The sequence below is a fragment of the Helianthus annuus genome, chromosome 9 (genome assembly GCF_002127325.2).
Source record: "Helianthus annuus cultivar XRQ/B chromosome 9, HanXRQr2.0-SUNRISE, whole genome shotgun sequence".
NCBI lineage: Eukaryota > Viridiplantae > Streptophyta > Magnoliopsida > Asterales > Asteraceae > Helianthus > Helianthus annuus.
Genome location: NC_035441.2, coordinates 168,904,389 through 168,918,067, shown reverse-complemented (window position 1 = coordinate 168,918,067; position 13,679 = coordinate 168,904,389). Strand labels below are relative to the sequence as shown.

The 13,679-nt window shown below is 33.3% G+C and overlaps 1 long non-coding RNA gene across 1 annotated transcript; it reads right to left on the bottom strand.

Annotated features, from left to right (window-relative positions):
• Positions 1–3,922: 3,922 nt before the first annotated feature.
• Positions 3,923–6,086, bottom strand: LOC110874927. The gene is made up of 4 exons (XR_002556351.2): positions 5,949–6,086; positions 5,125–5,220; positions 4,914–5,036; positions 3,923–4,574 (listed from the first exon to the last, which is right to left on the bottom strand). It is a non-coding gene; the product is annotated as an uncharacterized LOC110874927 (long non-coding RNA).
• Between the last annotated feature and the right edge of the window lie 7,593 nt (positions 6,087–13,679).

Sequence of the window (13,679 nt, the reverse complement as noted above, 5' to 3'; positions counted from 1 at the left end):
GGATCACTGACGGACCACTGGGGTATCATCGTGTCACCAGCGGAACCACCCGATCATTCCATCTCCAATAGCATAATGCCTACACACCAATTTAGGAGGAAACCCAATATGAGAAAAACCCCTTGTGGGAATTGAACTCAGAACCTATTGATTCCAAAGTGTTATCCCACCTTCAAAATGCCACTAGGCTATAAACCATTGGCTTGCAGAAGGTTAACTAGTTACCGAAAGGTGCCATTTCATAAAGTTTAATACCGGTTAGTGGCCTTTGTAAAAATGGCAACGTGGCCATGCATGATTGATGGCTTTATTTTTACGTCACCTTCTTCTATAACTTGATAACTAAGAAATCACTATTATATGTATTTATGAATTAATTAATTATATGTATTTTATTTAAAATTATTGACGTTAGATTATATGGGTCATACGACCAAATCTTAATTTCAAGCATTTCTGCATTCTATCCTTTTAACTTATGTCAATTACGTGGCATTCCTACGGGTATACAACTAATTGTTATTGCCATCCTTCCTTGCCAACACGATCATGGCCTTCTCCTAAATTAAACAGTATGCATGCAGTCAAGTCAATCTCAACCGATGCTACCTCAATTTTCTTTCCTCCCTCAGATTCCACATGAGAAGCTCCTCTTTGTATATATGGGCATAACCATGGGTTTCGTTTGTTAGAAATTTACAATAAGAAACTGCTTTTTTATCATTATCTGGATCTTAATCACGAGGAACATGATGTTCTAACCAGTGGCGGATCCATAATTTTTTTTTGACCGGAGACAGAAATTGGTTGGTTAAACGAAGGCGTGTCAAAACAAGTTGAGTCAAAATAGGTGGGGTAAAACCAATTCGTATTTATCCACTTAGTAATATTGTAAATCTATTCATACTTTTTTAGTTCGTAATACGATAAATTCAAGAATTAGGAACTTGGGCATTTGAGTCGTCCAAAATTAAATGGCTAGCGCACCTGGGCTTAAAAAAGAAAAAAAATATTCTCCTGCAAATTAAATAGTTTTGATAAGTTTTCATTGAAATTGCAACTAATTAATAATTACCATATTAATTAAATAATAATTCAAAGTATATTTATTTGTGTTCAACATGTGTTAACAAGTTTACGCCTATTGTGGCACACGAGCACCACCAACGCGAGCCACGTCGGCCAAATAACGGTGGCGCACACCACAACAACCCGCCGCTAGCACGAGGGGGCTGACCCGGGGCGAGCATCCTCACAGGACGAATTGGTTGGAAGGGTGGGGGCCAAATCTTTTATATAACCTATATAATTCCTCATCTCTATCATACAAGTCACACTCTCCAAAAATTCTCATCTCTTTTTATAAAAATCAGATTTTTACTCAACAAAAAAAATGGAGTGGAATGATTTTTCTTCATCCGATTCTTCCGAGGAAGACGATCTCATTATGGAATCGGGTAGGATGGTTCTATTTGGTCGAGCGGTCTTAAAGGCGACAACGGCTAACGAGACAACCACCACTTGAACGTGATCGAGAGGGAGCTAACTAAACATTGATTCGTCACTATTTTAGCCCCGACCCGGTATATGATAAAGAACATTTTAGGCGCCATTTTCGAATGAGTAGACAATTATTTATGCATTTAGCGAATGATTTGTCTGAGCGATATCTTTTTTGTTCAACAAAGCTTTGATTCAAGAGGTAGAATCGGGTTCACCTCTATACAAAAATGTACCGCCGCTGTACGTCAACTAGCATATGGGATTACGTCAGACGCAATGGAAGAATATCTTGAAATGTCGGAGAAAATTGCGCACAATTCACTTATTTTTGTTTTTGTTAAGGTATATACATTTTTACCTAAATTATATTTTTAAAAATGTTAAGTTTACATATTTACGTAAATTATATGTAAATTATTTATCATTACGTAGGGATCATACCATTTACTCATGAATATATTTCTGAAAACCAATGTTATATGATATCCAACGCATATACGAGGTTCACGGTGAAAAACATGGTTTCCGCGGAATCATCTGTAGCCTCGATTGTATGCATGTTGGAAGGGCAATATGTCCTACGGCTTGGCGAGGTCAGTTCCACCATGGTGATCACAGCGGCCCAACAGTTATACTTGAAGTGGCGACCTCGCATGATCTTTGGATTTGACATGCATTTTTTGGAGCTGTCGGGTCAAATAACGACCTAAATGTTATCGATCAATCCCCAATTTTTGATAACCTTATCGACGGGTTGAGCCAACACAATATTTTTTATGCAAACGGGGAACATTTCAAGTACGACTACTACCTGGTTGACGGTATTTACAACGATGGGCGACACTAGTTAAAGCTTTTTCGTCTACAATCTATACTATATAATAAAAGAAACCATGTTAGGGACACATGGCGCTCTATGAGGCATTCTTAATTATTTTTCTAAATATTTATTATGGAAAGTTAATTATTGATAATATTAAATCTAAAATTTAAAATTTGTAGAAGAGATTTTAATGATAAAGACAAAGATAACTGATAATAATATATTAATTATTATAATCATATATTAATTATTAATATCTATACTATATTACTAGTGGGGTGCCCGCGCGATGCGGCGGGAAACACAAAATGTTTGGTTTGTTAAGTTTTGAGTCTCCATTTCCACTGAAACCAAAATTATGGTTTAGTGGATTTTAAAACAATTTGGTTTCGTTATTGTGTCTATTTGGTTCGGTTTTTTCAGTTATCCATCAAACCAAAACCTTTGCCATGGGCCAGTAGGGTGTGCATGACTCTATAGGATGCAAATTGAAGTTAAGAACTTTTTTGGTGACTATTTGGTTTAGTAATTTTTAAAATGCTCTTATGTTATGCCCTTGTGTTATGGTTATCTTATCCATTATTAGATTTAATTATCCTTCGTTGGTGGTTGTTTAGTTTGGTTTGTGAAAACCTTTAGGATTTCATTATCCATGGTTCGTCCACACAATCTAACATGCCTTAAACAGTAGGAAACACGTGTAATACAGCGGCAACAACAATTACAATACGGTACTCAGTTTCTTCTGGTAAATCCTCTGGATATATTGCATGGTGCATTTGTTAGTTTTCTTATTCGTATAATATTTTACAAAAGTTTATTATGTTTATTTTTTTTATGTTTCTTAAATTTATCGAGTTAGTAGGATGAGTGTGATATATCTACGTCTAGGGAGAAGATCTTTAAAGTACATATCCCATATTTTAATATTAAAAAAGTGCGTTGTGAGAGAATAAAAAAATTAAAGATTTTAGTGAAAACTAATATGTCACTTATATTAAAATATAACACATTAAAAACTAAGTTACTAAAATACATGTAGCAATGTAGATATAAAACATGACTGATAGATTAATTGAAATTTCAAGGAGACCATATAAAGATTCAAATATTTGGTGAAGAGATTGAGGTTCATGTTTTTATATCATACTTTATTAATTTTGAAAATTGTCATGTATATTATAAAGGAGTGCTTGATACCCATCAACCTTAAGAGTGCCAACCATTAACGTTTTGCTTTCAATCTACTAAACCTTGTGTAGAATGAACATGAATTCTTCGAGTTGTGGAATAAAAAGAATAATCTCAATCGTTAGACCATTGTTTGTGGCATGGAAAGCTACCCACATCATGTAATAAACCATTTTAGTAGTAGCTATGAATGATTTTATGCATAGTCAACTTATGATATATTGTATGGTACTTCTGTTTACCCCATATTTCTAGAGCTGATGAGTGGCGACAAGAATACACGGTCAACACATATATCTTTTGACTTTTGATGTAAAAAGGCTACATTATGAACTTCAAGATTGATACTGATTCTTGACGTTTATTAGAAGAAAATTGGTAATCAATTAAATATACAAACAAATATAATTGGAAATTTATATAATTAAATAAGTAACAAAATCCATCTTCAATTTGAAAATGTAAGGAATTATTTTGACTTTATATGTCAAAGCGTACATCTTTCTCTTAACATGTATCACATACTATGAAAGTATAAAGCAGGAAACAATTGGACTCCAATAACAAGGTATGGCGAACTGGCAATCTTAATTCTTAAATCGTTCATATGAAAACTGGTTAAACTGGGTTGGAATTTATTTGATAACGGGTCAAGTATAAAGGTTTGAACTTTCCTTATATACTTGCAATCCTAGGTGCTGTATAATCTGAAATAAATACGCTACCAAGTTAATGATACAAGTGCTATTCATATCTAAAATCTAAATATAAACATGAAAAAAAAAAGTTGGCAACTCAAAAAAACCCGACCCGACTTGTTTAGACCCAAACTCATTTTAACCCGTTACTCAACCAACATGTTTAGCCACCTCTAAAAACATAGGGTAAAATTTCTTCACTTGAATTCAAGAAAGAAACTACCTTTTGGATTATCATCATCATCGTAAAACCGATGGTTCTTCAGCCTTGAAATCAAGTCAAGGGCAACATATTGTTTAGCATCTTTCTCTGGCAGAGTTCCGACTTCTTCATGTGCTTCTCTCTCAATTTCCCTAACCTAAACTCCATTACAGAAAACCCAGATTATGTTTCCTAATTACATCATCCCAAAAACCCAAAAAATCTCCAAATCATCTTATACTAAAACAATGCCAAAAAAAATAAAAGTCAAGTAGACTTTTTAATGTATAGCCTTATTCATACCCTTATATAAACCTTAGTATAAACTCTTCATTGTGATTTCACAATTTTCTTTGTTTTTATATTTTATATATTTTCTAATTTTCTAATTTATTAATATTTTACTGGACTGAAAGCAAAAAACAGAAAAACAACAAGGGGAAATAAATTAGAACACACTAAAAGCTGCCATGGCTAGAACTGTAACAGTACATACCCTCCTGCAAACACGATTATCCATTGTTGTTGGTTTTTTTTTTTTTGTTCTGGCGATGCTTATGTGCCAACTGGGCAACCTAAATCCCAGCTGCCAAGTTCATCTCATCGCCTACTTCTAAACCTGAGGAACAACAGAATTAACTTCGACGTTTAACACATAATAAAAAGAGGGACACCAATGATATTTTATAATGTCTAAAGAAGCTAACCATGCATGCAAGCCAAGATGGGAGTGACCAAACCACGAAAACGGAAAACCTTTTACCAGCCATTGTTAACACACCCACAGTATTCTCTAGATTAGACTGCAACAAATTAGCAACAAAAACATTTAAGCTAATCATCTGAAACATGTAAACTTTGTTACTGATAAGTACTTCAATATAATCATTGTAAACAGTATGCACCAAAGCTATCACTGTACACCCCAGGCACCCACCTTTCTAGAGCTCAAGACAATTCTAACAAAGCCTAAAACACACCGTGTTAAATGAAAGTTAGCCCTAATCAGTTAATGTTATCGAAAAGCACAAGCTTAATATCAATTGAATGAACAAATCTGAGTACCACACAGTTAAGTCATATCTAAAAACCTTAATAGCTGCTCTACAACACCAAAGGCACGTGTGCCTAGGCACCCAGACAAGGCGAGGCGCAACTAAATAGCCTTGAGTTCAGTGAGAAGCAGCAAAACTCCCTTGAGTGCAGCACAGCGCAAAGGTACACTGAACCAGAAAAAACTTGTCTAAGCCAGCTAAAAAGTCTATCTGAACCGGCCAAAGGTAGTTTCAAACGGTCTGAACCGGTTCGAAGGAGGACCTGACGTACGCCTTGCTTGTCTAGGGAATGCGCTTTTTAAGGGTCTGCGCCTAGGCGACAGGGTTGCCATTTGCGCCCTGAGTATGCAAGAGCCTCAGAAATAATTGGGACCCAAGCATCCTTTGGATGTCATTTTTAGTGACCTAAAAACCTTTGAAGTTTAGCGCATTTATCTTTTTAAAATAAAATAATTAGGTTGAATGAAAGACAAAACCTTTTGGCAGTTGGTACACTTTTCACACCCACGGAGAACCTCGGTTAGGAGCCGATGACTGCATCACCAATGTTACATATTTTTTGCCCAAAAATGCAGCTGAAGCCCAGATGTTGAAGATGGCTATAATCTTGAATTAACCTAAAAATCAATGAAATAATAAACCAGTAAATTTGATATTCAAGAAAAAGTAATCACTTTAGAAGATCAATAAACCAAACCCTGCAAATCCCAACTCACAAACCCGACCAGACCCAGATGCCCAATTGTACCCATCAAAAATCAAACAATCAATCTATGGCTACCAAACCACAACCGAACAAACGAAGCAAAAAAAAAAAAAAAAAAAACAAACAAACTTATAAACTTAGAATCATCAAATACACATGATTAAGGCTCAAAAAACTGGATAAAGTACCATTTTTTCACCTACCATTGGACCATTTTTTTTTAATAAAATTAATGATAAAGCTTGTATCATTAGTCTTTGTCAACACACATTGGCAAGAAAGAACCCATGAGTTGAGAATTGAGATTCAGTTTACTACCTTCAACCTCAAACAAAATACCAAAAGCCCATGTCTGGGATTGTTTCCACGAATCTTTACAACCTCATGGAACCACCGATTTTGGTGTTGAGTTGACCTTTTCCCATTGTAGCCGGTCCTTGAGCCAAAATCTGCAGAAAAGTGGCACCTTTTAAAAAAATTAATAAATAAATAAATACACACACAATAATTGACTCATCAATTGCTTAACCATCAGTTGATACACACATTGGCAAGAAAGAACCCATGAGTGGATGTGGCCGCTGCTTAACCACCATAGAACACCCACATCATCTTCTCCGGTTATCACAACATCACAATCTTCATCTCCAATGATTTGTTCCACCAACACCATCCAGCCGTGGGTAAAACCCACCAGAACCGTCGTTGGAGATGATGATTGAATCCCAAATCTCAATTTGATATTAAACGTGATATGTTTCTTCCTTGGTACCCATGAGTGAAACAATTTTTGACAAACAATCTGTATGCAAATGAAATATATATATATATATATATATATATATATAAGGCAGAACATACAATTAACATGATCAAAGAACGCATCCAGAGGTAGCCATGCCGGAGATAGGAAGAAGGTGGAGAAAGTGGCGATGACATCTGAGAAACCCTGAAAGCTTCTTTTTTTATTTTTTTAACGGCGCTGAAAATACTCAATTAGGGTTTAAATTTTGAAATAAGATTTGGGTTTTTGTTGTTTGCCATCTGAATTCGGTTGACCTGGTATCTCTAATACTATCTGGACCTTTAAATGTGGAAAAGAGGTTTATTATTTTAATCTCTCTATCGATTTCATTTAAGAAATGTCACTCATGTTTTCACGCGTACATTAAAGCATTAACGACTTGTACATTTTAATTCGTGCATTGATATTGAACAAGACAACTACCGAAACGTCGACAAAAATGTGTAGGTCGTCATGCTATCTTTGGATTTTTTTTAAATAGTTTAGTTTATAAGATATGTCAATGATACGTAAAAAAATATAAGTTTGTTGTGGATGGTTGAATTGTAACTAATTATCTATAATTTTGTTAAAACCTTAGGGATTAAAGTGTAATAAGTTTAGGGGCTAAAAATAAATAGTGTTTAAAAGACTAAACTATCCTCATTTTAGGGGTCTTTTTATAAATAAAGGTGGAAGAAGTTCTTATTTTTTGGGTATCTTAAAATACCCCTCCCTCATGCATTATAATATAGTATAGATAATGCATGAGGGAGGGGCATTTTAAGATACCCAAAAAATAAGAACTTTTCTCCCTCTTTATTTATAGAAAGACCCCTAAAATGAGGGTAGTTTGGTCTTTTAAACATTATTTATTTTTTAGCCCCTAAAATTATTACACTTAAATCCCTAAGGTTTTAACAAAATTATAGATAATTAGTTACAATTCACCCCTCCATAACAAACTTATAATTTTTTACGTATTCTTGACATATCTTATAAACTATACTGTTTAAAAAAAAATCCAAAGATAGCATGACGACCTACACATTTTTGTCGACGTTTCGGTAGTTGTCTTGTTCAATATCGACGCACTGATTAAAAGGTACAAGTCGATTATGCGTTAATGTACAAGTAATTAATACTTGTGATCTAATGTGCCTAATCTACAAAGATGGTCTCCATCTATGCAAACAAAAACAAAAGGAATTAAAAGTACCGTAACATAAAATGAAGATATTACCTGTCACATTTTATTTTATTAAAACTGCCTAATATCTATACTTAGATATATCTTATAAAAACTTAAAACTAACCACAACAAACTTTCTAAATAAAAGGGTGGCAAATCTAAAATTAAACACTAATGCACTTCTATAGTTACTACTATAAATAAAGCAGGACACTCCTATATCTATTGCTAAACAAAGTTAAAAAATGGATCCAGTTCTGAATTCATTGTTGCAAAAGGTCAGTTTTGTTATATCGCAACAGTGAATATTTTTTTTCTTTTATTTACTTTTATGTGAATGTTAACTTATTTGATTTTTCAGATTCAGTTGCATGATGAACATGCCAATTTAAACAACACATTTTTCGAACAACCTTCTAAGGTATTGATTTTGCTGGTTTTTAAGTATTATTTTTGCATATATCTTTCATTTTAACATGTTCGTTATGTTATTATATGTGTGTTTTATTGCAGGATGATGGTGATAAAAGTATTGATATTATTTCTTATGATGCAATGTTTAGTCCATACAAATCTAATATTTAATGTGAATTTAGTTTAAGGTTTATTTAATCTTTTTTTAACTTTTGTATTCGATTTTTGTCATTTATAGGGATCAGAAGTTTGAGACTCAAATGAAGAGATCCAGGAGACTCTCTTAATGGAAATGGAGTGAGGTTATTAATTTAGACGATTCTGATGACAATGACAAAGAAGATGAATTAGAAGATACTGTCGACTCAAGCACAAATCAGAAAACCGGATTAAAAATACGTCGAGTGTCAATTCAGAAGCGGAACAAATTTCATGCAGTCTAATATGAAATCTATCAAGTGTTTTTATATATATAGTTTTTTCATGTTCAGTTGTTATGTTTGACCTAAAAGTATGAATAAAGTTTATTTCATATTTGAACTTTATCTTTGGTGTTAATATAATGCAGTTATTAACCATATTAATAAAGTTCAAAATAAAGTTAATATCCTAAATTTACAAGTCAACTGAACTTATATAAGTTAATATCCTAAAGTTGCAATAAATACATATTGCATTTAGATATAGTGAAGCTGAAATTATAAAATATTGCAGTTATTCTTGGATATTAATCTAATAATTTGCATTTCTTAATTAAAAAGTAATAAAGTAATAAACTTTAAAGCTAAACTAAAAAACTGAACTTACTATGATATAAAGTTAATAAAAAAATAATTATTTTATAAACATTTTTATAACAAGTAATCTAAATAAAATACTCCAGAAATTTACAATCTTTACTAGATAAATTCTAAACTGTGTTGCAAATTTTTAAGAATTATAAGTTCAACTGTATTGTTATAGATAATATTAGTCAGTTCTAAAAGAATTATTTACCAACTTGACTAGATATATAGTAGTAGATTGTGTTGCATGTTCTAAAAGAATTATTTACCAACTTGACTAGATATATAGTAGTAGATTGTGTTGCATATTTTTAGGAATTATTAGTTAAAAGTAGACTCATATAGATAAGATTAGTTAGGAACTAAAAGTTTGAACTTAGTATGATATAAAGTTAATAAAGATATAAACTCTTATCATCCTATTTTTTTTTATAAAAACAATTATTGAAATTTTATAAATATAAATATTTTTTATTTGTAAAAAACCAAAATTTAACAATTTAAGTTAAAGTGCTAAAACGTAATTACGAGTCAAATATTATTTTTTATTTTTATAAAAACGAAAATTTTAAACTTAAAGTTTATTGGATGGGTACTACATGGATATTTATAAAAAGTTATGAACTTTAAAGAATAAAATTATACTTTGTCATTTAACCAATAAAATAAACAAACTTTACAATTATAACAACTTATCTTTTATTTTTTGTCTTTTGATTATTAATTAAAAAAACAATATTTTTTGTCTTTTTATTATTAATTTTTATAAAAAAACAAAACTTTTACATATGTGTAAACTTATGACATATATCCACCACAATAATGTTATCATAAATATTATACGAATAAGGAAACTATCATAAACGAGTGTCGCAATGCAAAGTGTCGCCCCCGCCGCATCGCGCGGGCACTCTGCTAGTCTAAAAAAATATATCAGCGTTTTAAACATTTTGAGTTAATTACATAGTTTGTCTCTGTGGTTTGCATAAAATAACATACTTAGGTACTAATAGTTTAAAATCACCTTCCAGGGTATTAATTTTTCATTTTGTAACGTTTGAAGGTATTAACTTCTAGGGTATTAACATAGTTAGTCCCTATGGTTTGCACAAAATAACATACTTAGGTATTAATAGAATGTGATTTTAAACCTACAAATAACGTTAATACCTCCAAACGTTACAAAATGAAAAGTTAATACCCTAGAATGTGATTTTAAACTATTAGTACCTAAGTATATATTACTTTGTGCAAACCACATGGACTAAATATGTAATTAACTAAAATATTTATAAAGATAAAGATTTTATTTAATTGGTAGTTTTAATCATTTTTTTATTTGATGATAAGGAAAATGATAACTGATAATCACATGTTAAAATAAAAATATTTATTTTAATCAACTGTTTCGTTAAAAGAATTTATTCAAAACATGTAGAACCTATATATTTTTTTATACATGTGGTATAACTAGAATCCTACTTTTAATAAAGGATTCTATTATCCCGTTTTACATTTCAATGAAATAATAATAATATTACATCATAATATCTAGCTTATCTCTTGTATATTTAATATCTTTTACTAAAATATTTGTTTTTTTTCTGTTGATTATCCAACATCGAGTAATACGTAAGTTTCTAGCCTAATAATAAATAAAAAAAACAAAGTAAAATGTTATAAACCATGTAATACACAACTCTCTAACCTAATAAAAAGAGATGTTACAATAAGTAAATAGTACCTCAAAGTTCATTTTGTTAGAAAACACATCTTGATGACTAAATGTGTTAACGGGTTACATTATTCGTTTAAGACATGTGTTTATTCAAATCGTGCAATACACGAGTTTTTAAAAGATGTAACTATTTTATTACTTAGTATATAAAGTTATATTTATTCAACCAGTGTAATACATGGGGTTCTAACCTAGTTGATAATAAACGAAAGTACTTTACAAAGGAACAAGAACCAACAAGAAAGGATATTGAAAGAGCGTTTAGAGTTTTAAAGAAAAAAATTATTTGATTGCCAACCCAATACGGTTCATGACACGAGAGAAAATAATGGACGTCGTCTACACTTGTCTAATTCTACATAACATGATTCTTGAGGACCAAGGTATGACTATTGTCCAAAACTATCAAGGTGATATCCCATGGGGTGAATCGACAATCTTTGATGTTCAAAAACTCCAAAACATGAACATTATCAAGCACCGTGAGACACACGGAAACCTTCGCCATGAGTTGGTCGAGCATTTATGGGCTAGACGACCAGATGATCTTGTATTAGAGTAGTATTATTTGTGGTTTGTAGTTTTTATTTCTTTTAGTGTGATATTTTATAAAAATATGTTTTGTACGAATATTTGTTTATAAAGTTAGAAAGAATAAAAAAAAATCGATCAAGTCCCAACTCACCTGGACCGTAACAGGGCGATAAAGGTTTAGGAGTGACTTTATCAAGTGCATAATCAGCATCCAGCGTCAGATACGTTAATATTATGGGATGAATCCTGATGATCAGTTTGGTTAAAGCTAACCATTACGGTAGTCTCACGTATAACATTGTTAAAGTGAAATTAAATAACAAATTAACTCTGACATTAATTGGACTTTTGTTTTAATTGAAAAGCAGGGTATGGAGAGCCTTATTCCCAAGGGGATGGGCCGTCACGTCAACGCTACATAGGCTCGGCTTGGAGGGGATGGACCTAGGGGGTGGGGGATGAACCCCTTTATATATACATATATATATATGTGTGTGTGTGTGTTAGGAGAGAGGAGAGAGGGGCGTCGAGATCGGCTGTGGGCGGACAGTCTTCACGGGGATGGGGCGGCGACGGGGCTGGGGGTGGAAGTTTGGGGCGGCGGCGGGAGGACGAGACTGGGGACGAGCCCCATACCTTCTGGTCTTATGAAGAGCATGTGCAGATGGATGGAATAAATATAAAAAGATAAACTGGATGGAACAAATTTAAAAGACTAAAAGAGGATGACAGAAGGAGTTGGACTTCAACGAAAAACTCATGTATAAATATGGGCTGGACGGTGGGCCTGTGCCCACCGTAGTTAACGAATGAATCCACCTCTCCTAACGTCCTAGATTCCGCGCTTTCTTAGTCCGCTAAGATCGTGAGGTATGGTGGGGCGGGGGTTTGGGGCATGGGTTGACACGTGGCTTGGTGGGGTTTTGCTGGGCTGACCCACATTGAAGACGGTATGGTGGGGCGGGGGTTTGGGGCGTAGCCAGTCCAAACCGCTATTTGAATATTTTTTAAAACAACAAATTTAATTTTTTTTAATATTTTTAAATAAAGAAAGTTACATAAAAAAATCCCTAACGCTTATATTTGTTCTTTATCTCTTCTTTTATCTCCAAGATTAGTTGCAACTCGTCACCCTCTAGGTGATCAATGGGCTGGGATAGAAATTTCAAATCATCTTGTTTTTGTTTCAGGGCATCTCTAGCTTCTTTACTCTTTCGAATTTCGGCCCTTTTTGTTGGAATACGTTGAATGTATCTAACTTGCATGCAATGTCATCCAACTGATCGCTGTATATTCCCCTACGCGAGCCCGAACTCCCAATTGAAGGCGATGTCGTGCCCGATCTTGATTTTTAGCGCGCCTTTTTGCGGCATCTCTTCCATATTCAGGCCGGTTTGACGAATCATCCAAAAGGTCCTCAAACTCTTGATCTCGTGCATCAGATTGGGCTTGGGACGAGGCCCTTGACCTTTTGGAAGACGTGTTCGTTTCGCTACCACTGGGGATATTCACCCACTTTGGATGGAACTTACAAATCTCCCAACAACGCATGAAACGGAAGTCGCTCCCCACATTTGTTTTGAATGTAACCAATGCATTTGTCACAATGTCGGCTTCGGTTTCACCACTTTTTGGGTTTTGCTTTGCTTTATTTAAAAAATCACAAAATTTTGTAAGTTGGACGCTTATCCCGCTCCACTTCGAGGATAAGCTATCGTTTTCACGATAAGCCTCCCTTCCCATTTCTTCATGGAATGCTTTACGAACCGCTTCCCACAAATGGGTTCGATGTTGAGAATTTTCTATTTTAATGAAAACAAAATTTAATATATTACAAAGTTATATAAAAAATAACCATTAATATTAAAATAAGGACTACAAAATATTTAAGAATACCTAAAGTTGGATGTAGAGATTGTTGAAACCAATCCCTCGCCAATGCAAGTTCTTCATTAACGACCCATTTTTGTTGTTTTCGTTTGACGTTTTCAAGTGCTTTCTCCGCCTCGGTTTTTTTCTTATGATTTCTCTTTTGATGGGTTTGGAGGCGGAAG